General features: G+C 44.8%; 1 protein-coding gene across 1 annotated transcript in view; it reads right to left on the bottom strand.

Annotated features, from left to right (window-relative positions):
* LOC138488653 (ras-related protein Rab-5B-like) overlaps nucleotides 1-25,764 on the bottom strand; it is a 565,143-nt gene that overhangs the window by 222,423 nt on the left and 316,956 nt on the right. The window lies entirely within an intron of this gene.

The raw sequence follows: 25,764 nt of genomic DNA, 5'->3' as shown, positions 1-25,764 counted from the left end.
TGTTTCTTCAGTGAGCATTTTCTGGGAATTCTATAACCCCAACAGTTTGGTAAGTGGAGGCACATTTATAATTTCTTTTTGGCCAGATTACTTTTAGGTTAAGGGTAAATGTGTCAGTAGTCAGTTGTCGTTTGATGTGCCCCTCTCCGTTTGCCATTGCAGGAAGCGCTGCGTTAGTTTCCTCATACAAATGGGAAATTTACAACACTATAGTTGTGGGACATTCCCGTAGCTCTTCCCTGTCCCTGAACTTAAACATAAGCATGAAATGAAATAAATTGCCAGATCTAGAGTTGGGTCCTCAGATCCATGAGGAAACAGTCCGAGATACCATGGCCCTAAATGAAGGGCCACTTGCTTAGACTTGGTGGACAAAATCATAAGTTTGGGGGGGGGGGGGGGAGGGAAGGGTTGGCCTATACTTTTCATTTTCCTCTTTTATGTCTTCCAAGACACTGCTTAGTAGGCAGCTCGCAGCATCCATATGTCATAATTTACACTAGTGTCCTTCTTTCCAGTGTAGCAAACCATTATCAAAGTAGACTCTGGTGTATCATGCAGGTATCCCCCAACACCCTGTATACAGCTTCTGTCCATCATCACCATCCGAAAACTTGGGAAGTAAATGCAAATGGGAGCATTCACCAGCACTCTGGTTGTTTACAAGGTTGGGCATGAATTACTTTTGATTCCTGGGTGTGCCCACTTTCACCTCAGACAAATGCTGCTCAGACGTCTATGGCCCACTATGGTATTGGCCACAACTTCCCATGTCTATTCCTATTGCCAAAGCCTCTAATGCAGTCAAGCCTGAATATGTATTGTGACACAGGCTTTAAAATGTGGGTCCACAAAGGTAGTCAAAATACAATACATACATGTTGCAGGAATGTCAACAGCAGTTTAATCACGATATCTCCAAGCTCTGATTTGTGTATTTCAATTTCTTTGCAATGCTGCTTCTCATTTTCTCCAGCAATGTCTTGAATGACAAGTTGGCCAGTTGCTGCATTGGCCCGACTGATCTTTGGTTGAAAAGGGCCATGGGTCACTGCAGAGGTGTCCAGTTGAGTACTACTGGACAACTGCCCAAAAAGCTCCTCCCCAGAAAAAGCCTGATGAGCTCCATGTAATAAGTGCTTGTTTGGGCTCATACGGAGGCTACTTTATAAGCAAGTTGGAGCTCCCCAATTCGCAACCTACGGAGGCTGCTTGATAAGCAAGTTGGAGCTCCCCAATTCTAAACCTTCTGGATCTGCCGCTGATGGAGTGAGTTCAATTTTGTAGGATGGAGGAAAGCCTGTCGCCAGCAACCAAAAGTTCCCCTAGTCTGCATACCGCTGTTTAACACACAGGGTGAGTATTATGTGGACACCTTTTTGTTTTGAATCTAAACAAGCAGTACGATCCCTCTTAAAAGTTTTTTTGGTAAGATAACCTTATATATGCTAGAAAAACACCATACTGACAACTACATACATCTGCCTCCTTTTTGTTTCCAGGACTCCTTCTAGGTCTGTCTTGCCCTGAGGAAGGCATCAAAATCCATGCCCACCAAAATGGTGATAGCCGAAACATGCCTTCAGTACTCATTTGTTTGAATATTTAGATCAGCAGCACTGATAATTATTTTTGCTTAAAAACCGGCACGTTTGCAGATCACAAAACATGATCATACACTGATCATGACACACACCAATAGAGAACTCTCTAGGAATAGACATTTTCAGTAAAGTTTGTGAACAAATATTAAGTCTATTCTTAGAGCAACATTTGTATCTACTCCTGTTTAATACTATTTTTACTGTTTTCTTATATTTGTTTGCATTGTTTTTGGTATTTATTGCTGAATGTAATATTTTCTTTGAATTGGTTTCTCATGTTTAAAGAAATGTCCTTTTTCTTTGTTTGAACAATTTATTATCAAGCTTTGTTTTATTTACCTTTTTGAATTTCGTGTCTCATCACTAATAAATGGTCAATATTTTTCCAGTCATATCTTTGGTACTTTCTTACCAGTGACTCTACATATGAGCACAGAACATTTTTTGGTAATGAAAAGTAAAATAAGGTCAGTCATTTTTATGATTGAGCACAGTGTGGATCGCTCAATTTTGTTTGTTCTATATGATATACTGCCCTGAATCCACACTGACACTTCAGGGGCTACCCTACCACTTTGTTAACAAATTTTGTAGGATTGGCTTACATGCAAGCTTGTCTTCCAAGGGTTGGTTAGCAGCTGCAAGACACTAGTAACCCAATTTAACGCATTGTTCATATGAGTAAATGTGTGACATTGCAATGAGTCATCCCAGCAGATACAATGTTGGTGGCATGGTGAGAACATCAGGTTCAAGAGATCGGACTGCAAGCCCATCCAAAAGCAAAGGATCTGTGCGATGCTTACCAAAGTTTCAGAACCCTGTGGAATGCCTTTTCAAACGCATGCAGAGAGCTACTCACTGGGGAAATGTCCATGTGTACTGGGTGCATTTGTATTAAAGGCAGCACTTACTGTCAAAGCACATCCAGTGAGGGGTAAAAGTCATGTAATTCATCCTTAACACACAGCCAACTAAAGTTCTATTTGTGGGCTCTTGATCCATCTAAGGACTTGTGAACCTGACTCCAGAAATGTCCATACAATTATGTCACTGTAGAATGAAATAAATATGGCCAGCTCTAGACCTTGCAGTGAGGGAGCCCACTCCTTGTCAGCTGTAGCAAACTGTGGCTCTGCGTGACGGAAAATGGAGTATGTTCCTCATTTACAGGATGGGGAATCTCACGATCTTATCACAGACACTTGGATGTACCTGCTGGAACTCAAGGCCTCAACTTCGCTATCTGCTGGCACAGTGAACCACACACCGTTTTTCCACTGCTACTTCTACAGAAGACATCACTGTTTTCAGTGCCATTAACACCTTTGCCATAATGCATTAAGGCCACATCAAATTGATCACTGTTGAATTCCAGTGCACCATTGAAGCCATTGAAATAAAGTGCTTATTTATTGTATTATTATTAAAGAACAGGGATGTCTATTTCGATCGGAAAGGACTTATAATAACACATTTCTTGAGGGCTGAGGCTTTCCCCAGAAGGGCACCTGCACAATAGCACAAAGATGGAAACAAGCGGTGAGACAGTTCAAACGTTTCCCATATACCAGGCTCAATACAATAAAAATAGAAAACATATACATAAGAAATCAGTGACTTACAAAAGGTAACATTAACCCAAGGCGGCAAGTGCTTCAAATGAAAAAGTACTATATACATTTTTAAAATTACATTGGTAGTAAACATCTATGGAGGGAGCAGTGAGGTCAGGGATGCGGGATGGGGGAAAGGGCAGGAGTAGCTCCCACATTAACAAGTACGTGAAGTTTAAGCCAAGCTTTAAGAAGATCCACAGTTGGGCTAACTTTGATTATGATGGGCACTGGGTTCCATTGTAGCAGTGTGGGTAGGAAGAATGAGCAGAAGCAAGAAGAAGCACAGAGAGGACATCGGACCATGCGATTGAGTGCAGAGGAATAGCAGGCGAACCAACGTAATGAATAAACAGAGATACAATCAGACAGGTACTGAGGTGTAAGACCATGGATAGTTTTGTAGACTAGGTGAAAGAATCTGACAAGGGGGAGGGTGTGCATGGAGAGCCAACCAGTATGTGGTTGGTAGGAAGAAGTGGGGGAGGAACTGGGTAGGTTATAGAGAGTGCAGGTGGCAATGCTGAGGACTTTGTCAAAAGGAAGTAAGGATTAGACGTGAAGGCCAGTGAGTAGGCATTAGCAGTAGTCAAGTCAGGGGAGCACAAGGGTAGAGAGTAGAGTGGTTAGTCGGAAGTGGGCGAATTTTCCAAATGTTGAGGAGCAGAAGCCGTTGTAGTGATGAATTGTTGCACACAGAGGTCTTCATCAAAGGGGAACCCAAGGTTGCGATCCTTGGGCGAGGGTGCAAGATGGTGAGGCAGAGGGAGTGAAGAAACGGTGCAGCACAAGGGGGTAGGTGGGTGTGAAAAGGACATGGTGGATGGTTGACGAGAAGCAGATGTACGTTCTATATTGGGCTAGAAAGGGGCTATAGGCAACCAAAAGACAGTTACCAGGTACAAAACAGCAAGGTTATTTAGTCCTGTGAGTTAACAGAAGCTCTGGCATGAATGGACAGTCAATTGGTGGAAGAATTCCTATGCGTCCAAGTAGGCGTCAGGTAAAGGATGAGGTCAGCAAAATCCTAGCTTACAAGCAGGGGGTTCTAGTCCTAGCCCTCACCAGCCCAACGTTACCCTGTGTTGCTTTTGTCCCTTAGATGCAGAGATCCGGGACGGACGCCCAGGAGAGACTCAATTAGGGAGACAGTGACTCACACGACCCTCCGGAAGCCAATTCCAGTGCTCCAGGTGGCTTCCAGACTGTCAGCAGGGATGCAGGCAGACTACTGAATGTTGTAGGCCCAGGGAGTTTCATTTTGCAGACAGGACCCTCAGATGGTTCACAGGATCCTATGGGTAAGCAGGTTGTGACCCAAAAAGATGATGTTAATGCTTCCTTTTGGCTAATAGGGAAGAATCCTCATGCCTTTATTACTTACCCGTATCATGGTCAGTAATGCACCTCAATGGCTAGAGTGAATGATGAAAGATCTCTGCACATACTTCAGGTCACAGTTTTCAATATCAGAAGGGCTAGCATGGTCTCATGTATCAGTGGTTTGTGAAATGAGTACGCAAGTTTGATAGCAACACTAAGAAGGCCCTTTTGGACCATGCAGACCTTGCACACAAAATATAAGAACCATGTAAATACCGAAACTGCTACCCCATCCATTTCACCTCGCAAATTTGAACCCCCATGCGAAGATTCTGTGGATTCCTACAGAGTCTACATATTTTTCACCAGCAAAAGGCGCAATATTCCATACTGTAGGACCCATGTAAATGTCGTACGATGTGCACGGACATTGCAGAGGGTATTTACAACTCATTCTGACAAAGGAAACCCGGGTCTGCTGAGCTTTTCTTGTTAGAAATGCACCATCGGTCAGCTGTTAGCGCATTCATAGGCGGTCCACTTCTCCCTGTTTATGAGTTTATGAGTCAATCCAAAACGAGCCTCTATGATTTTAAGCACCAACAGACATTTGAATTTCTGGTATTTACTACTATATTGAAAGTCCTTATTACTATGATGGCAGAGGTTTGAAGGTGTTATGTGTTGCACATCAAGCACATTTACAGTAAATAAGCAAACTCAATGCCAACACAGGTGACAGACTCGAAGAACAGCCGGGGTACAAGAATCAGTAGCATGTTCTTATATCTTCTATTGCACAATAACACGCATTTGTACAAAACTCTAACACTAAAATGAAGCCAATGGTCTATCACTAGGACAGCAGTAGCAAGAAAACACAATCCACAAACAAAACGAGTAAAGTGAATTTTTTTTTTGCACATTTATTTTCACTTTCTAACTCAATGCTGCAGTGTGCCAATTTTAGCGGATCTTTCAATGTCCCCCATGGGAAACCAACGGCCACAAGGCACCTATACTTAAAACAATGCGATCATTTGAAAAGTATGTATATAGCACTTGTGGAGAAAATAAGATGGAGGTGAACGGGGGATTGGGATGGAGGAGCCGTATAACATGTCGGGTATGCTACCTTCACTTTATTTTTTGCCCAATCCCCCCTGCTTCGTCTTGCAGATAAAAAACAAATTATTTACCCCTGGTAATGTTCTTTTGACAGGATGACCCTCCCACGTATTCCTCATCTTGGATTCCTCATCTTTGATATACTTCAATATCCAGCTCGCTGCTCAAACTTTTCACAGCAGAGGGCGCTGTCCCTCGACGGTGTCCATCAGTCTTGAGTATGACGTTGTTATAGATGGCACAAACCGGGCCCATTGCCCCGGTTAGTGTTTTTCCCTTCATCAGCACAGCTGTCTTGAAAATGAGAAAGGCGCGAGCATCAACAGAGAGGAAGGTGTGCGTGAGCATCAACAGAGAGGAAGGTGTAAATCGTGGAAATTCTCTCCGACAGAGGGGTAGGATAGGGCGTGAGGGCGATGAGTAATCCATGGTAGGAACATTCAGTGGAAAGAACATTACCGGGCTAAGTAATTTGTTCTTCTAATGGATTGTGTGCACCCACGTATTCCTCATCTTTGATAGACTCTCATAGCAGTACTTTGTAGGAGGTGTGAAGGGAGAATGCATTTCCGATTCATGCTGTGTAACAAAGCTTGTCCAAATCTGGTTTCCTGGCCGTCGATATTTGAAAGTCCAAAACCAGTCTGTGTCTAAACCTATGCTTGCCCTCACTCCTTGATCAAATGTGGTAGGAAGTCTGTTTAAAGGAAAAATAGTAATTCAAAAAGAAATATATACCAAGGCTGGTTTCAGGTGATCTTCTAACGAGGTGTGGCTTGGTTAGTATCCTCAATGTTTAGCACAATCAAAAAGAAGTTGTTCATCAGCTCTTCTCCGCAACGTTCTTATACTCTGTTCAACAAGCCCCAATGTCTTAACTTCCTGGGGATTCCCTTCCCCAAGCTTCACTCCTTCCAAGTTACAAATCAAACATTAATATAACAGTTTCTTCTAGGCGTCTCAGGGTTCCCTTCCCCAAGCTTATGCGTGCTTGTTTCAATAAATAAAAGTGTGCCTCTGTTAGGCCTCTAAGGGTTCCCTTCAGTTTCCAACACAAGTTCAGTTTAACAACAGAGTTTCTCTTAGGCCTCGCAGGGTTTCCCCTTCCCCAAGCTTAGGCTTCATCAGTTTTAAACAAAATAAATTCAACTTCGCCTTTCTCTTGTTTACAGTTCCTTTCACATACAACCTTCTCATGGGGTAATATCAGAGACTTTTGAAAATGCTAGGTTCTTGGATCATCCGAAGCGCGACCACTCTGATCTTTGGCCCCTCTCTGTATTTCCTGTACTGGCTTCTCGTCTATCCTTTCCGCTTCTAGGTGCTTCCTGCGCCCCCTGGTTATCTTCCACTCTGGCGTGCTCACTTGCACCTTCTTTGTCTTGTATCTCTCAGCTTGCCGTGCCCCTGGCACCTTCCGTTTGGGTTCACTTTCTCTTCACTGTGCCTCTAGCACATTAATTTCTTTTCTTCCGTGCACCCATGCACAGGTCCTTTTCCTTTCCGTGCCTCTTGCCCACTTGTTTTGGTCATCAGTGCTCACTTGCACTTTCGGGTCACTGGCACCCTTCTCATTTACCTTCAAGCCTTTTTCTTCCTTTCCGCTCTCTCAGCGCCTCTCTTGCGTTTTCCTTTTACTTTCCGCTATCTTTCTTGCTTGCTTTCCACTTTGTGCCGCGTGCAAATTCGGTCTTTTCTCCCTTCCCGGTCTAGCTAGCCGCACTCTGCTAAGTTTCTCATCACTTTCCCCTTTGAAACTCACCCGGTGTTAGGGAGAATTCTCTGTTTAGGCTGAATTTCCTAACCTAGTGAGTCTCCCAGCAGCTTTGCTGGATTTCTGGAGTTTGTTTTTTTCTCCTGCCAGGAGTGAGACTCTTTTTCTCCCACTCTTGGACATGATTTATGGTGTTCCTTTGACTGTTAATGTGTTTTATGGGCTATGGGGTCCTTTACTCCATAGGGTCGCATGTGTTTTTACTATGTGTGTTACACAGCACCCTCCGTGCAGTGACACAGGGGTGTCATAGTGACACCCCACCAAAGACTCCATACCCTGGGACTGTCTACTGTCTCCCAGGGCATGTAAAGTCACCATTGGCTTTACTAGTCCCAAATTATTAACTGAAACCAATACACACCATCATATTGTGGACGCACTGGCCGGGGCAATTCGATTGCCCTGGGGTCTGTTAGTCGAGGGGGCACGTCTCCGTCCCCCCGGATCGAGTTTTGGCTGGTGGCAGTGGATACTACTTTTTATATTCGACCGCGAATATATCCCTATGGGATTTTCCCATTGTTCGAGGCTACCAACTTTAATTATTTAATTCTCATAGCCTCGAACATACAGCCGGTTTATTTATTTAATATTAATTCGCCGGTTGGTATTTTTTGCCAGGACTCGATTCTAAAATGGCGTTTGTGTTCTCTTCTGTGACTCCAACCCAAGTCGAGCCCTTTGTTCCACTTTTGGCGGGCTTCTCCACAGAAGCCTCCAAAAGTGGTGCCACTCTGTCTGGATACCATAGGGGGTGTGGGAGGGGGTTTAGGCACCCTGGACTGAGTTACCTTGGTAACTCAAGTCGCACTCTTGTGTGATTGGCCCAAGTGGTGAGCCGGCCGGCTCACCACTTAGCATGTTTGATTGACAGCTAGGCTGAGTGAATGGGGGTGTGCTGCATAAAAGCAGGGCTTTAGGGACTGGAACTTCAGAAGTCACCACAGGACCTGAGAATCCGACGAGGGAGAAGCTGAGCCGACCTGCTATGACGACACCACCGGTGGAGCCCTGCGGAACCGACTCACCACTTCCCGACGACCGAGAAGATCTCCCGGCTCGAGAGTCTTCTTCCCCTGACTGGTGGGCACAACCAGTTTACCTTCTTTTCCTCGCATCCCAGGACGTCTTGTGGTCGAATTGCCCGTGCCAAGCACCCCGGCAACCGGATAGTCACTTACCACTGGACCACGAATAAAAGGACCGCTCCTTTTAACTGAGAACTCCGCGGCTGGTTTCTTCCCTGGCAGTGCAACGTACTCCTGTCTTCCTCCCCGACGAGATCCTCTCTTCCCCCGAACGAAGCACCGATTTGCATCCGCTGCCAGGAACAACTGCCCCCGCTGGAGTATTCTCACCACTTTAAAGGTACCGTTTCCGCCAGGCCTCCCTTTCTAAAGATTGCTACAAGGTAATAATAATCCCTTAACCTTCTGGACTTGGCTGGCCGCCTTGACCATCTAACTGGTCCTTTTCTTTTGGTCCAACTCTTTCTGAACCTTTGAGACTTTTGTGCACTTTTCAACCGTGTGACCTTGGACACATTTCGTTCTGATCCTCTTAAAGTAGATCCGGCTTTCTGAACTCTAACTTCACGGGTTGATTCTGCCTTCCTCTCTTGCTGTGTTCTTGGGAAAGTGTTGGGATCTGTTTCAATTTACACTCTGCCTTTCTCTCCCTTTCAAACCCAATTATTAGAGCGCCATCTGCGTTAAGCGAACACCGCTGTCTGAAAATAAGTGGGGCTTTACTTAAGGCTTGTCTAATATTCGTTTAAGGGAGTGTCTATCTTTTAGTGACCATGTTTTCGAACTGCTTAATATTAGTGCCTGTGTGTTTTATTAGATGTGGTTTTAAATAAATAATTATATCTCTTTTACACCAAGCTCTGGTCAGTGTTTGCTTGTTCTACTGTGTTCTTTTGACCTATTGTGAATACTCTGTATACTGACTAACTCTTCTTGAGGGAAGTGTTACTGCTCAGCCACAGCTACCAAGTGAATCTGTGTGGTACAGACTGCTACCAAGTGGGTTTACTGCCAAACACCTGTAGTCTTACATCTTTTGCAGTGATCCCAGAGGGAACTGCACAGGTTTCTGCCTAACATCATGGTTCTCTCCCTTGCAGGTCTGGTGAGCTCCTGTAACCTTTTACTAGGCGGTCTGGGGGTATGTGACACGACTCCAAGAGTTTTTAAGTCATTACCCAGCAGAACTCTTCCTGGCACCTCACTTTGTATACTGACAGGTATCTTCACAGTCATGTCATTACACTGGATGAGAACAGGTAATTGGGGAAGCATCTGCACAGGCCCTCCAGCTAACTTGGTGAGGCGTTTGGGTGCCTTAGCAACATCCTCAACCTGAAAAAACGATTTGTCCACCACAGTTATGCTGGCCCCAGTGTCCCTAATGGCAGGAGTCTCCTGACCATTCACCTGGACACTGTCCTTATAATACTCTTTAGTATTATCTGGGATAGAATTATAGACATCCAAGTTCTGTTGTTCCCACAAACCCAGAGACACTAAAGAAACACTGTCTGAGACTCCAATGGGTTCATCAGCCAGCAATAGAAAGTTTCCACTTGCCATTTGTACTTCCTCCTCTGGAGCGAAGGCTAAGGAGACAAGCTGGACCCCTGAAGGTTTACCCTTACATCTGGGATCTCCTTTCACATGGTCAGTAGAGCCACCAACAAAGCATTTACCAAATGCTTTCTGGAATGGTGGCTTGTTCTGACCTTCTGGTTTGGCACCAGAAGGTACACTAGCTGGATTTGGTTTCCCTTGTGGCTTACCCTTTTGGTTTTGTTTGGGGCCCTCTTTGGAATTGGAATTATTAGAATTCTCTTTGGAGTCCTTTCTTGGCTGTTTTCCCTCATCCTTTTTCTGAGTAGCCCCAGAATCCTTGTGAGTGGCCCTGTTGGCAACCCACAAGTCAGCAGCCTTAGCTAACTTCCTGGAATCCAATTCCTTTGAATCAGCCAAGTGCTGTGTGAGCTCAGGAGAGCAGGCATCACAAATTGACTCCAACATTACAAGATTCTTCATTCCTTCATAAGTGTTAACCCTGTAACCCTTAATCCATCCCTCTAAGTGTTTCAAACTTTCCCTCACCCAGATAGTCCAAAGGGTACCATCATGCTTTTTGAGGGTCCTAAACCTCTTAAGGTACTGGGAAGGGGTCTTCCCAAATCTAGCTATCAAAACTAGCTTCACACATTCATAATCCTTCTTATCCACCTCCCCCAACTCCATTACCACATCAGTTGCAAAAGGGGGAAGCCTAGAGAACAACCAGGGAAGTAACTCATTCCCTGTGATGTCCTGGAGCCCATGATTATACTCAAACATTTTTAACCAATCCAACACACCCAACTTAGGTTCATACATACCCACTAATTCCTTAGGCATCTGGGGTCTTTTGGGACTGGAACTCCTAGAGGAACCAGAGGCGAGAGAAGCATTTTCCACAGACAACGTCTTCATTTCTAGTTCATGATTAAGCTCTATTTCTCTGAGTCTTAACTCAGCTTGCTTCTGCTCAGCCTGGGCATTCATTCTTCTGAACTCTAGCTCTTGGTTTCTTTCAGATTGAGCAATAAAACGTTTGTACTCTAATTCAAGCTTCATTTTTTCAAGTTCAAAATAAGCAGGGTTACATGTGGGACCTGGTATAGGCCCAGTAGGTAAGGCAGACAGAGGCTCAGAGTGGCTAACTTCATTAGGTTCACTTTCCTCTTCTGACTCATTATCAAGACTTTGATTTAGATCAATAGCATCACTGTTTTCTACATTTGCTGGGGGGTAGATTCCTCTGTACCACCCAGACTTTGGTTTTCTAACAATCTTTCTTTAACTTCCATTTTCTTGCCCTTCTCAGAGAGATTCTTATGTCTACACAATACTTTTAAGCAATCAGCAGTTTTGGCAGACAATGATTCTAGGGTATAACTCTCCATAGCAGACAGTTAGAAAATCAGCTTTTTAGTGCTAAGCCTTCTGGTTAGTTGTCCTAAAGTATTCAAAAAGCACACTAAAGTGTATACTCAATACAAATCCCACCGCTGTACACCAGTGTTATCTTAAATCTTTTGCAGTGGTCCCAGAGGGAACTGCACAGGTTTCTGCCTAACACCTGGTGGGGTTGCGCTGGCAAGCAGTCATCTCAGGACATATGGGATCGAAGTCAGGGTCTCACCACTTGCCCCTCAGACCCCCTTGGGGCCAGCCCATGTCCCAAGGGAACGAGCCGAGCACTCCTCCACATCCCACCAGCAGGACACGGGCTGCCTTAATCCGGCTTCCTGGAGACATGGCTCCCTAGCTACGCTGCAGCCCATCACAGGCACTAGGCCAGCATTTCGGCACGCTGCTCTTCTCCGGATCCTCCAGGCTCCTCTCCCTTCAGCTCCCTGCTCCTTGGCTTCCTTCAGGATTCACAGCTTGCTCTCCTGATTGTGCAAAACCACACCTTTTATACTTCACATAAGAGTCACGTGAGAGTAGTCAGTGTGAAGTTAATAGGACAACCTAATGGTAGTAGGTGGAAGTCTTCCTTTTGTTTCTCCAGGTGTTTCATGCAGGTAATCCTCACTACTCTCTGTTGCTTCTTCTTCCCAATATTGGTTGAAAATGGGAATGGGGAAATGGAATGGGATTGCAAATATCCCATGAAAGCTTCAGATGGGAAATGGGGGCGGGGGAATTGAATTGGGATTGAGGGTTACTTCTATTTACCAGAATACTGTTAGGATAGTGATAGCGTGGATCAGAACATTCTCTAGTCTTGGCGTACTTAACTCTTTACCTCTTCTTACCTGGGCCATGAATAATGGCCTTTTAATTTGGAGTAATTAGACCTGGGTCAGGGTTAAGCAAGTCAGAATACCTCATGAAGGCTTTTGGGACTCCTTCCCCTTCTCATTGTTTCTTGGGTATAATGTGTCTTGCCTGGGGCACCCCTATGAATATAGCCTCAGACTCCCTTAACCAGGTAATCCTCCCTCGCTTGTCCACTCCCAGGGATGGGATCAAAAAGCAATGGCCCTCCCCAGGCCACCTAAATAGAGGATTATCTGGGTTTACATGGGACAATAGCCCTAGGTTTCTCACAGAAGGTATGCAACGAAGTCCAGGTGGCGGCATTGCAAATGTCTTGCAGGGGCACCCACCTCTGAAGGGCTGAGAAGTGGCTATGTCTCTACTTTAGTGAGCTCTTCGACCTTCAGGAATTCCTTTCCCAGGCAGGTTGTAGCATTCGGAAATGCAAAGGATTATCCAGCAGGACAGTGTTTGTTTTGTAACCGCTTGTCCCATCCTGTGGCCTGAATAGCCAACAAACAGTTGATCATCCTGTCTCAATTTAGGGAGCCTATTGATATAATAGAGTAATGCTACCTTAGAGTCCAGTCTGTGGAGTCTCTCCTCTTTTGAAGGGTGAGGAGGAGGGTAAAAAGCAGGGAAAGCAATCTTTGGCGCTAAGTGGAATTCTGACACTACCTTAGGTAGAAATGAAGGGCAAACCCTCAAGACTACTTAGTCTTCATAAAATACTGTAAAAGGTGGCTTAGATGACAACGTTTGAAGCTTGCTAACCCTGCGAGCAGAGGTAACGGCTGTCAAAAACACAGTCTTTAAGGAAAACATCCTAAGAGGACAGGAATGCAAAGGCTCAAAAGAAGCGCCCATCAGGAAGCTCAAGACTAGGTTGAGGTCCCAGACCGGAAAAATGAAGGGAACAGGTGGAAAGATATTAGTCAACCCTTTCAAAAATTGAATGACAATAGGAACCTTGAAAAAGAAACCTTGTTCCAGTGAGCACTTAAAAATTGATAGAGCAGCCAGAGAGCTCTTGGCCATAGAAGCCTGTAGCCATATAGAAGAAAGGACAACACAGAAGGGGTGTCACAAGTGAAAGGGTCAATTTATTTAGCTCTACACCAGCTGCAAAACTTGTTCCAACTGCAACAGTATATAGAAATTGTCGCTGGCCTTCTGGCCGAAAGCAACACCTCAATGACATCTTCCAGAAGGTCCCAATCATTGTACCTTAACCTCTCAGAAACCAGGCGTGAAGGTTGGGGGTCCTGATTTCAGGGTGAAGAATGAGGACCTCCCCCCTCTTGCAAGAGCAAATCCTCTCTTTAGGGGAAGAGGAATTGGAGGGCAGATGGATATTACCAGAAGTTCTGGGTACCACGTCCTTCTGGCCCAATCTGGAGCAATCAGGATCATGACCTTCCCAAACCTTCTCAACTTCCTGAGAGCATGAGGAATGGTGGGACAGGCTAAAAAACGTGTACCGAAGTGGACATTCCCAGTCCACTACGAACACATCCCCTAGAGCTGCGCCCTCTGAGGAAATTACCTGGAGCAGAATAGGTTGCACTTCCTGTTGACAATGAACGCAAACAGATCCACTTGAGGGGTTCCCCAAAGGACAAAGATCTCTTGAAGGACTTCTCCCACGAATGGGAGCTCGTGCACGACTGTGCTCTGCCTGCTCAGAGCATCTGTCATGTTCTCTTCTCCAGGTAGGTGAACGGCCGATAGAGAGATTCCTTCTTGCAGTGCCCAAAACCAAAGCTGCATTGCCTCTCTGCACAGTGCTAGCGACCCTACATCTCCTCTCTTGCTGAGTTAAGGCTTGACCACCATGTTGTCAGTCATTATCAGGACATTCTTCCCCTGTACAGAGGGCAGGAAGGCCAATAGCGCTAGTTTGATTGCTCTCAGCTTCAAAAGGTTGATGCGCAGTTTGGACTCTGACTGAGACCAGAATCTGCCGATCATCAGGCTGTTGGAATGTCCCTCCCCACCCCCAACTTGTGATGGAGGCATCCGTAACCACTGTAAACTTGACCATGGTAGCCAAAAAGGTACCCTTTGTAACACATTCTCCTTGCAGGATGTAAGGAAGGCATGGTAACCAACAGCATTACAGACACAAGTGATCACAGTTCAAGGGTGTTTATTGAACTTCAATTGGGTTTGAAAAACACCTATCTAATCCTAAATCTAAAAGGTTGGGAGTAAGCTACGACCATGAAATGATAACGCAGTCCTAGTTGAGTCTGTTTAAGGGACTGTACTAATAAACCTATTGCAATCCTTACTTCTACATACAAATAGTGTGGGAAACAAGGTTATACCAAAGAAAAGTGTTCAAGAAATGATATGCAAGATATTCAAGCCTTTGGCTTCCCTTCTCCACGTTTTCAGCACGTGACAAGTCGGCACACGAAATGTAGCACACTTGTTGGCTTCTCTAGCACAAGCATGTGTTCAAAACTTCAACATCAGGGCCTTCTGTCTCTTATTCCAGAGGGATTGATGCAACACGACAAACATTAAAGTTCCTGTCTTCTCAGGATTACACATTTACAACTTCTTAGGTGATTTTCAATTCAGCCAAGGTACCCCTCCACCGGGCTCAGACCCACTTTAACACAAAACTTTCAATTTATCTCCCTCTACCGGGCTCGGACCAACTTTCTCTACTTTTCCAAGCTTTCTTTATTTTCATTTGTTGGTTTAGCTCATAAATCAACTTTACAATTTATAAAATTCAGAATACAAAAGTGCATACAATTCTTATGATTTACAGTTTTAAAATTAATTAAATTCACAATCATAAAAATAGAGTTTTGCATATAGACACAATGTATAATAATCGGCCTCTTAATTAATCACCATTTGCACAACTCTATTCAATTAATTTCAGTGTATATAAAAATGTAAGAACAGAAATTCGATTTACAATCCGATGACCCGTAAAAAGGATTCTGTAACGCTCACCTGGTATCCACAGGGACGCCACTCAGCCTGGCTGGACCCTTCACTCCCCCTCGAACCTCTTCCCTTGGTAATGCTTCAGAGAGAGTTGGGCCTGCAATACAGGAGTACGGGGTTTAAACTTAATTGTTCCTTACTGCTTAACCCCCCGCCTCCCTTGAAAACCAGACCTTCCCTCAGACCTGTCCTCACCTTGATTTTTCTGTCCTGCTTCTCAATGCAGGGGCTCGTAGATGGAGTGAGCGTGTTGCGACTGAGTTACTTCACGGGTGCAAGCCCTGTGCGAGTCCAGTCCTGCTGGGACTCCAACTTTGTTAAGGTAGTTTTTTTCACAGTTTTGCTATATCAGTCTCTCTTCTTTCTTTCTTCCTCCTTATTCATTTGCTAATGTCTGTTTTCTTTCCTCTAGGTGTCGAAAGTTATTTTGGTGTTGCCATGCGGATCGGCGTGGAGCATGAATTGGTGAGTGAATGCGCATTGCGCCGAGTTATTCTGAAAGTAATGTGCGGTGCGCAGCGTTCATCTGCCTTTCTTGTGCTAACCTGTGTCTCTTGTCTTGCTTGCAGGTCGCTGTGATGTTCCAGAATGGATGCCGACCACGAGACGTTCGAATCAGGTAAGCGTCTTGTGCTTCCTTAACAAGAATGATTCGGTGCTCACTAATGCTGTTCTTTCTCTCTCTCCTTTCCAGGTTGCGGTGCTCCAGAGGAGGACGCAGCGCCTAGATGCTGGTGTTCCGGAAAAGGATGCAGCGCCTACATGCTGGTGTTCTCTGGACCGGCTAAGAGATGGACCGATGACAGGATCGTACTCACAGGTAAGTGCTGTAGTAATGATGTTCTTGTTCTTTCAGGGTGCACGATTCCAGTATTCAGCAGGTAAGGTATTCAGGAGACAGTTGGACACGGTGAGCATCACACTGCTAACCGCGGAGTAACGCGGAGCGTGTTCCTCTGTTTAGGCGTGGCTTATATAGCCCCAGGAATTTCAAGGCCCCGACAACACCCAAAACACTAGACCGCATGGCTCAGTTCTTGGAACTGAGCTATGTGGGAGCCTCCATGTGGGACCCAGCCCATTACGAAGTCCAGGCCCCCATATTACCTTCACATTTATGCATCAGCCTGGTGCCAGATGTGCCAGGACTGACTCCAGGAGAGTCTTTGGCAAGGTGGCAAGCCCTTTGAGGCCATAATAGGAGACCCTAACTTGGCTCCAAGGGGAAGACTAACTTGCCTATGAGGGTTGGGGGTAGGGATCATGACAGATTTGCCACAGTTGTTTATAGGTAACTGTTTGATACTCCAATGCCAATTTTGTGAAGTGCAGTGTGCGTAATTCATTTAGCATCGTGCAGTCAATGATCAAATGCTGCAAAGTTTCTTTGTTCTCCATACTCAGACAAAATCGACAGACATTTTCACGATTAGAGATCTCCCCACGTCTATTTAAAATGTCTGTAGTGGGCCATAAACTAAATCTCAGTCGAAGGAAATCGAGCCTATGTGACGCTTGTGGTGATTGGATCAAATATGGTTCAATAGTACAACATTTTTGGTGTTGAAATGGGTTATTTTTAAAATCATTATATTTCAGACATGTGCCTCTAGTACGAATCCAATCATGCTGGAAAATCTTAGTTTATGCCTTGTTCGGGTTCTCTAGCGTGTGGATCAACATTTCTCCTTGAGCCAAAGTCTGAATGACTATATCCATCCATTTCATGACAAATCTGTGAGTTGATGTAAATGTATACTTTGCAATAAACTTAACATATTTGAATTTGGTGTCAGCAGACACTTTCTAAACAATGAAATTACTAACCATAAATATCTGCAATACAAGGAAATCGGACCCAATTCATACCGAATCCACACAACTGGGACACAATTTGGCAGACTTAGCATGCGCCTCCAATATCGACCTTCAAGTTTCTGTAATGTCATTTCAGAGACTGTGGGCTTTGTTTCAGCCCCATACAACAAAATCAGAGTGACCTTTTGTTTATAAAATGTTATTACAGGCATAAGTGATAATTTTCCATATTTTGTTTGAATAGCAAATGATTGAGATATTCCTGTAGATACTTTTATCTCAAGATTCGCAAGATATGGTTTATCATTTCTAGCATTACTGAGTAATACGCCCAAATACATATACTGTTTGTACATTCGTCAAAGCGGTATTCTGGGACAACCAGTTTCTAAGTCTTCCAGATCCCTTTTTATTGTTACATACTAACACTTCCTTTTTACTCAGATTGTCAACACATTTTGGTCAACATAAGATGACAAAGCAGCTAAAAGACGCTGAAGACCCTGGAGTGTCTTTGACATCAACACAAGGTCTTCTGCATAAAATAATGCTGAGATTTGCTGACCATTCAATTTAGGGCCATCAATATTAATGTCCCGAAATCCATCACCCATGTCTGATATAAAAAGGGCAGAGTCATGTATGCATCCCTGCCTCAGCCCTCGATAAGTTTCAATAAATGGGGTCAAATCACCCATCATGGAAGTTCTTACTTGAATTTTCTTATGTGTATGGAGGGCCTGAATTAATGCAATGAGGCTTGACGGGCAGTCCACTCTTCAATTTATCAAATAAGATCTTTCTGGAAACCGAATCGAAAGCGGCCTGAAAATCTACAAAGGCCATTTAGAGAGGTTGTCCACCAATAAAATTATGTTGGATAGCGGTAATAGTTAATAAGCTGATTGATATACCTAGGCCTGCCACAAATCCAGTTTGAAAGGGGTTTCGGTGAGTTTGTAATTGCCCACTGATTAAAGTCCCTAAGAATAAATCTAGAAAAAAAATCTTACCCGGAGCATCAAGAAGGGCGATCGGTCGGTAATTGGCAGGACACGACCGATCGCCCTTCTTGAATATGGGGACAATTATTTAATGACGGCACAAATCGGTGATGTTTCCAGTAGTAAGCACATAGAATATTCTACCAAGTATCGTAGCCCACTCTTGAAGATGTTGCTTGAACATTCTATTGTGTAAACCATCAGGGCCGGGTGCTCTCGAATGACTTGATTTCATTATATAATATAACATTTCCTCCACTTCAACATTCATCCGATACGTGGTACTAGAATTCAGAGCACAGCTCTTCATACTGATCTTAGGACATGCATACACATTAGTATAATATTGAATCCACTGCTCGTTTGTGACTCCATTAATTTCTACAGGGAATTGTGTATTGTAATTTGATACATTTAGATATCCGCATATTTGCGCTGAATTGTTCTCATCTAACGCTTTTAACTATGTGAGAAGTAATGACACCTAAGCAGGGTTAAACAAATAATATATCTTAGTTATGAATAACAACTACCAGCAGTTAAGTTTACCAAAATAAAAAGCAGAAGAAAAAATGCTTACACAGCAATTGCTGCTCCTGCTCAGTGCCCGTGTCACAGCGAAGCAGCCTACCTCAGACTTCCGAATGGACTTCTCAAATGCGTGCACGCGGATGCGTGCGCATTGGGAAGTTATAGGAAGTGAAGTACGGAAGGAGGAGCATGCAGAGGCAGAGTTGCCTGCTACAATGTAGCCAGTCCATTTTCTAAATATTCCAATGAACAAGCCACTAGTCACGCCAGTAGTCAAGCCCACGCTCTCAGACTTCCGAATGGACTTCTTGAATGCACGCCAAGCTTTCTTTATTTCAGAGATCGAAGACTTTAAACTGTTTTATTTATTTATTTATAATGTGACGAAAGCCCATGTGCATCGGGCGCACATACAAAGACAAAGGACTTCCATATAAAACAGGACAAGTGCTGAGTGACTAAGCAGATTTACTAGGTCGAAGCCTTCACCTAAATAAGTGTTTTCAGGGTTTTTCTGAAAGTGGTGCAGTTTGATTCGTTTCTTACCTGCATAGGTAGACTGTTCCTTTTTGGATGATTTCACAGGGAGAGCCTGACCCATGCCGTTCGCCCTTTTGTAGACCGGGCATTTGATCTGTCCCTGTTCCTCTGATATAAGTGATCACCTAGGTACATGCTGTAGAATGCTTTCTTTAAGGTAGGCCGGGGCCTGCCCAAATAAACATCTATGAACTACCGTCATGGTCTTGAAATGTATTCTGTCCTTTATGGATAGCCAGTGAAAGTGCCCTCCTGTCAGATGTGATATGCTCTCTCCTGGTTTCAATCACTCATCAAAAGTTCAACTTTACTTGCGTCCTTTATAACACGCGTTTCAACAATGTTCGTTCCAGCGTTCACCATACAATGTTGCTGCTTGCAACCTTGGCTTCGACACAGTCCGGTCTTGTATTAGTCTCCCTACTCAACGGCTATATTGATTTCACTGGCGCTGCTTTGTTCTTGGAGCCAAGGACAGTACCACAGGGGCTGACGCTTCTCCCCGCCTATATTATTGACGTGGGAGGGCACCGGGTACCTCTGACACACAATGCAGGATTCTTCAGCCTTGTTTCCTGGTCTTAAGCTTTCTATTTTCGAGTTTTCAGGAAAGTAATAGTTCCTTGACAAATAATTCCTTTTGTGATCCCCTTCGGTTTTGCAGTCTTTCTTCTGTCGTTAAAATGCCATTTCGGAACTGTTTCCCTGTGTGCTTTGCCTCGCTCAGAGTGTGCTCTAGTGCTCTGCCTTTTACCCGTGTGGGGGAGCTTAATGGAAGTCAGGTGTGTGTGATGGTCAGTAATTGCTGGACCTCGCCTAACCATTGTATTGGGACACATCAGATATATGGGTAGGGTGTTAAGTCTGTATTCCCTCATAGCGGGCTGTCTGTGTGAAAGTGTCTGTGTTGTAAAAGGGGGCGTGGGGGTAGAGTTCCTAAATATCCTATTTGGTAGGATGGGGTAAAGGTATTACAAGGAAGGGGATACAGCGTCTATCCACCCGGTGTCCCAGTGTCCCACTCCCGAAGACCCCTCACTCATGTGATCTTCCTGCACTGATCCACCCCCAGGAACTGGATCCAAAAGAGATGACTGTGTTCCGGCCACCTGGATGACAGATCCCCAGGGACTAGTGGGTTAGACACCTTCTGGTTTCTGACATGGCCCACCACAGGAGATCCTGTGCGACCTTGCTCGGTATCTGCACCAGATACGTTATTCTGCCAGAGAACTGCGACCATTGGGATCTCAGGGCCCAATGAAGGGATCTCGCCCTCAGATGGGCTTTTGGCACCAGAAAAATTCAGGATGCCATGAGGCCCAGCAACCTCAGGAAATCGAAGGCCGGGAGACTGTGAGCACTCTGTAATTTGTTTGACATCCGCAATACGTGAAGAGCCCTTATCTCGAGTGGCAACGTATTTCCAGTGGAAGAGTCCAGGACTGCTCCAATAAATTGCAGCTTCTGGGAAGGTGTCACGTGGGACTTCTTGATATTGAGGGAGAAACCCAGCTTGTGGAGAGAGTGGCAAGTGCTGTCTAGATGTTCCATAGCCTGTTCAGGAGGGCAGGCTTTGATCAACATATCGTCCAGGTAGGGGTGGATGCGAATCCCTCCGTTCCTTATATTCACTATCAGCGCCACCATCAGCTTGGCGAAGACCCTCGGGCGTAGGTCAAGCCAAAAGGCGGTACTCAAAACTGATGAGAGCTGCCAATGGTGAATCTCAGGTACCTGTGCTTGTGACGCATAGGTATATAGGCATTAGCATTCGGAAGATCCTATGACACCATCCAATCCTGCAGCTGAAGTGGCTGGAGGATCTGCAAGAGAGTGACCCCCCTGAACTTGTCCTTCCTGAGGAACTTTTTTTGCGAATAAACATTACCATTGTTCAAGCATCTCAAGTCCAAGATGGGTTGCAACCCTGTGTCCTTTTTGGAATCTGAAAATGAGGAGAGTACCAGCATTGATTTATTTCAGCTGCAGGTACTGGTACGATTGCACCTTTCTCCAACAGGACTAGAACTTCCTGTCAGAGGGGTGGATCTGGTACTTTCAAGGACTGGCCTCGAGGGGACAGTTGGGTGGTCTTTTCAGAAAAGGGAGGCAGTACACGTGGGCAACTGTTTGCAGCGCCCAAGCATTGGAAATAATACTTTACCACTCTTCCAGATGATGGATTAACCTGCCCCTTACCATCACCGTCCTGTGGCTTATGTTTTCAAAGTGGTTTTGAAGCCGCTGTGGATGGCAAAGAGGCTGGAGGTGTAGCAGTACCTCTGTCTCCACATCCTCGGGAGCCACGAAGCTGCCTCCTTTGTCCCATGTGGGAAATCTGACCCCTCGTTCTTCCGACAGAGGAGTAAAAAACGAAATGGCCGGTTTTTCCAACCTTAAATCGAAGAAGCAGATCGACCCTGCTGAGGTTGTCTAATTGCAGCACCAACAGATTTAGGGGCTGCCTTAGAGGAGTGCCGTTTCTCTAGGCTTTCATCTGCCTTGGATCCAAATAGTTGTGATCCCTCAAAAGGCATGTCCAAAAGCATGGAATGCACATCAAGTGCAAAGCCCGACTTCCTCACCAGACAAATTGTCTGAGAACAGTACCAGCCACCATGGAGCGACTTACACAGTCTGTGGTGTCCAAGCCCGATTCTAGTGTCTGACACATGGCATCCTTCCCATCTTGAATGAGGTTTAGAAAACCCTCTCTCTTCCCCCTCAGGGACATGTTGTGCTGCCATAGCAATCACATCCCACAAGGAATACGTGAACTAGACTAAAGGCACAGGTAGCGTTGACCACCGTCAGAGCCATGCTCCAAGCTAAGAAGACTCTCTTCCCAGGGTGTCCACCCTCTCATCAAGCCTGTCCGGGGGAATTGTAGGGTACGCAGCCCCCTTCTAAGCAGAGGTGGAAAGCCTGTACCATCAGGCTTTCTGGATCGGGTGCTTAAAAACGTTGTCTGGGTAAATGGAGAAAGGCCTATTTTTTGTGTGAAATCTAAACTCACTGCAGGAGTGGAATCTGGTTTTCTCCAATTTACAGGACTTGGTTCTTAACCGCTGTATGGAAAGGAATTATAAGATCCTTAGGCAGCCCTGTATGCAGAATCCCAGTTAAGTCATCCGGCTCATAGTCCACCATGGATCTCCCCCCCCCCCCCCAAGCCCAAATACTCTGACTTTAGACATCACTGATCTGGAAAATGCATCAGCATGACCAGTTCTCTCAGGTGTGTCAAATTCTATTTCAGGGGAAGTATCAAGTCCACTGGCCTCTTTAAGTGCGTCTACCAGGTCCCTCATCCTAAATTCCTCAGAGATGAGCTCTTCTGGTACACCAGGAGGGCCATAATCCAGCCCAAAACCAAAAACAGGGCTTTCCTCCTCCGCATAGATACAGCTCATAGACTTAAAGTCTTTTTTCGCATTTGGTTTAAAAACCTTTGATGAGCATGAAGAGGATGTTGAAGGTTTCAACTACGTCGACTTCAACCCTTTCGATGAGGTTGGCTGCAGTGGAGATTGACTTTTTTCTTGAGGCGTTGAGACCACATGTGGCGCTCGAGGGGCCCTTCAAGGCCTTTCTGTCTGGGATCCTGGGAGCGAGGAACAGCGGATTTTGGCAACACCCTGTTGGCCTTCAGTGCCATTGGGTCAGAAGTCGCTTTCGACTTCTTCAAAGGGGTAGGTGCTGCCGCCTTCGCATAAACGTCCAGCATTTGGAAGCCCTTTTACTAGGAAAGCTTACCTGTTTTGCCTCGGGCGAGGAATCCAAAGAGGTCAATCAAGCGCAATGTCTCTCTTTCTCGACTTCTTCGAGAAAGACGATAAAGAGCGGCGAGACCTCGACCCTAGAACGCGTTGCAGGTTCGCTGCGTCTCTTGGATCAGTGAGGAGAAACGTCTCTCGATCTCTTGTCTTCGGATGATTTAGCTTTTGACTGAGTGAGGCAGATTTGGGGGAAGGCCTGCTCAGGGCGAGTTTCCCCTTCCTCTCTTTTAAGGCTTTCACCCTCATCATTTCACAGGAGCCACAGTCATTGACTTTGTGGCCCGATCCCAAGCCCCAGAGACATACTCGATGCAGATCTGTTACAGACATTTTAGCACCGCAATCGGCCCATCTTTTGAATCCCGTTTTTGGGGTAGAAGAAAACATATTCAACCATTTTTTCTGAGTGTGATGCAACAGTGAACGCTGAAGCCAGTGAACCGTTTCGAGCAAACTGTGCGGAACAACAGAACTGAGGCAGCAGACACTCAAAGATGAGGAACACGTGGGAGGACACATTCCATTAAAAGGTACGAGCATAGTGGTGGGATTGTAATTTTGTGCAGGAATTATTTCCATGGGCACAAAGTATACAATTTAACACAACAGTGAAACTTAACCTGTATTGGAAGAAGCAAGACGGGTAGACTCCAGACAATTTTCACAATCTAATTTCTGGTGTGAATTAAAAAAACGGGCAAACTAATGTCTAGTTGCCCCTTCTTATGTGGATTCTAAAATCCAGAGTCCGTCACGTTCACGCCTGCTTCATTCCGCCAAATCGACTCTTCTGTATACGCAATGAGCTGCCCCTTATCTGGATTCAAAAATCCAGCATCCGTCACTTTCCCGCCCGCTTAATTCCTGCAAATCAGCCCTTAGTTCGGTTTACCACAATGATGCTTATCTTGATTCTAAAATTCGGCCTCCGTCACGTTCCCGCCTGCTTCACTCCTCCATATCAGCACTTTTCTATACCACTTAAGACGTTCTCCTTTCCAAAGGTCTGGAACAGTCAACCTTCCAATAAACCACCCGTGATGCCGTACCCTTTCCAAAACTACCCCCTTCAACAAATGGGCTTCTTGCTTTTGCTCTGCTCAGTGACGATAATCACCAAGATGCGGCTTACTTTGCAGTAGTGCAATATAAAAATAATCCCATCCATCCACTTCAGAAAGACAAACAAGCAGCGGAAATTAATTTACGGTGATTAGCCATATTTACACTAGGGTGTGAGTGAAGAGCAATCATGGACATTCTGGGTGGCTCTGTTGCTTAAAGCCGAGACACTACAAAACAGTGGCCTTAATTATTGTAACTGCTTATCTTGCATCAGACAAAAAGCTCACATGTACACAAAGGGGAATTTCTAGGGGCGGTCAAAGGATGTGGCTACCCACGACGCAGGGGATTTGGGCCGCAGGATTAGCTGTTAACAAGCCTATGCTCGGGGGCTCTGGACCCGTTTGTGTGGTTTTTAAACTTTGCATTTCAAGCACAAAGAAAAACTGGTTACTGCGTAATAAACAGAGCATTTTAAACAGGTGATTGGCGTGGGTAATTGGGAACGACTGTCAGTGAGATGTCCCTTTAAAAATGCGAAAATTGGGAGATTAGAAATTGAATAGTTGCAAAACGCTGCACGATGTTTCCTGCAATGATTAAAAGCTGGTTACCTTATTGTGCAATTACGTGCCCCGGTACTTCCAAGTCTCTTCAGAATGGGAATAACAAAGTTTCAACGATACTCCTTTGCTGTACATGTTTCTATATAGATAGTGTCAGGTTGGTTTAGTGCGTGATTGGTGTACCTTTCATGTCATCTTTATAAAAGAAAATATTATTTAAGACTTGGGGAAACCAAACATGAACAAATAGCCATACAAACTATATCCGCAACGGTACGTTACATCATGTGAATCCCTACCTGGCAGACAGGGATAAAATCCTGACTTCACTAAAGCATGAGATCCTGGGTAAATGGTTTAATTTCAAGGTGTCTTAGCAGTCAAATATGTGAACCCCTAGAAGGAATCCATTTCGTAGTGTGCACTTTTTTTTTTAATGTCTCATTTACGGCTCGTGGGTACGTGAAATATTTTTTTTGGTCAGGGTATTCACTATACAAAGAAATGTGTTTCCAAATGTGCGGTTTGCCCTGTGGATCCTGGGTACGGTTGCTGTTGAGAAGTTTCAGTAAACTAAAACTGATAAAACATATTTATGGTCTTTACCCTCTGTAAATGGGCTCTAGTTATACTTTCGTCTGAAGGTAATATGATTGCTAAAATATGTTAAGCAGCAATAAACTCTTTCGCAGCAGAAACATCTTTAGAAAATGAACATACATACACATGAAGTGTTTCAAGAGAAGACTATTTCAATATTATTGCGTCTACCTCTTACATTTACTACATTAATTATGGGGTTAATAAAAACAGCTTTCTGTATATTGCCATAATGTTATAATGTTTATTTTCCATTTGTATAGCGCACTAAGCCCTAGGGCATCAAGGCGCTGATTACATGACCTATTAGCATGTGTGGGGCAGAGTTTCAGTGTGGGGGTGTTTTCGACAGAGGGCACATTCTAGTGTTTAGTTCTGTCGCTGAATGGTCTAGAAACTGCCCTGTTCGTATACAAAACAGAAATAACAGGAGACCATTAAAAAGGCAGCGGTCGCGGTATAAATCACACTAACATAACTGAAAACATTTCATGGTAACTGTTTCTTTAGCCACGCGCCAACCTCTAGACTGCAACCATCTATCTAACCGCCGGGCAGCAGCTGCGTGATCATTCCCCTGCAGGCTGCATTGCACAAACGCCATCTACTAATAG

This window comes from Ambystoma mexicanum, chromosome 9 (assembly GCF_040938575.1).
Source record: "Ambystoma mexicanum isolate Mex_15411 chromosome 9, UKY_AmexF1_1, whole genome shotgun sequence".
NCBI lineage: Eukaryota > Metazoa > Chordata > Amphibia > Caudata > Ambystomatidae > Ambystoma > Ambystoma mexicanum.
This window is presented reverse-complemented; position numbering and strand designations above follow the sequence as displayed.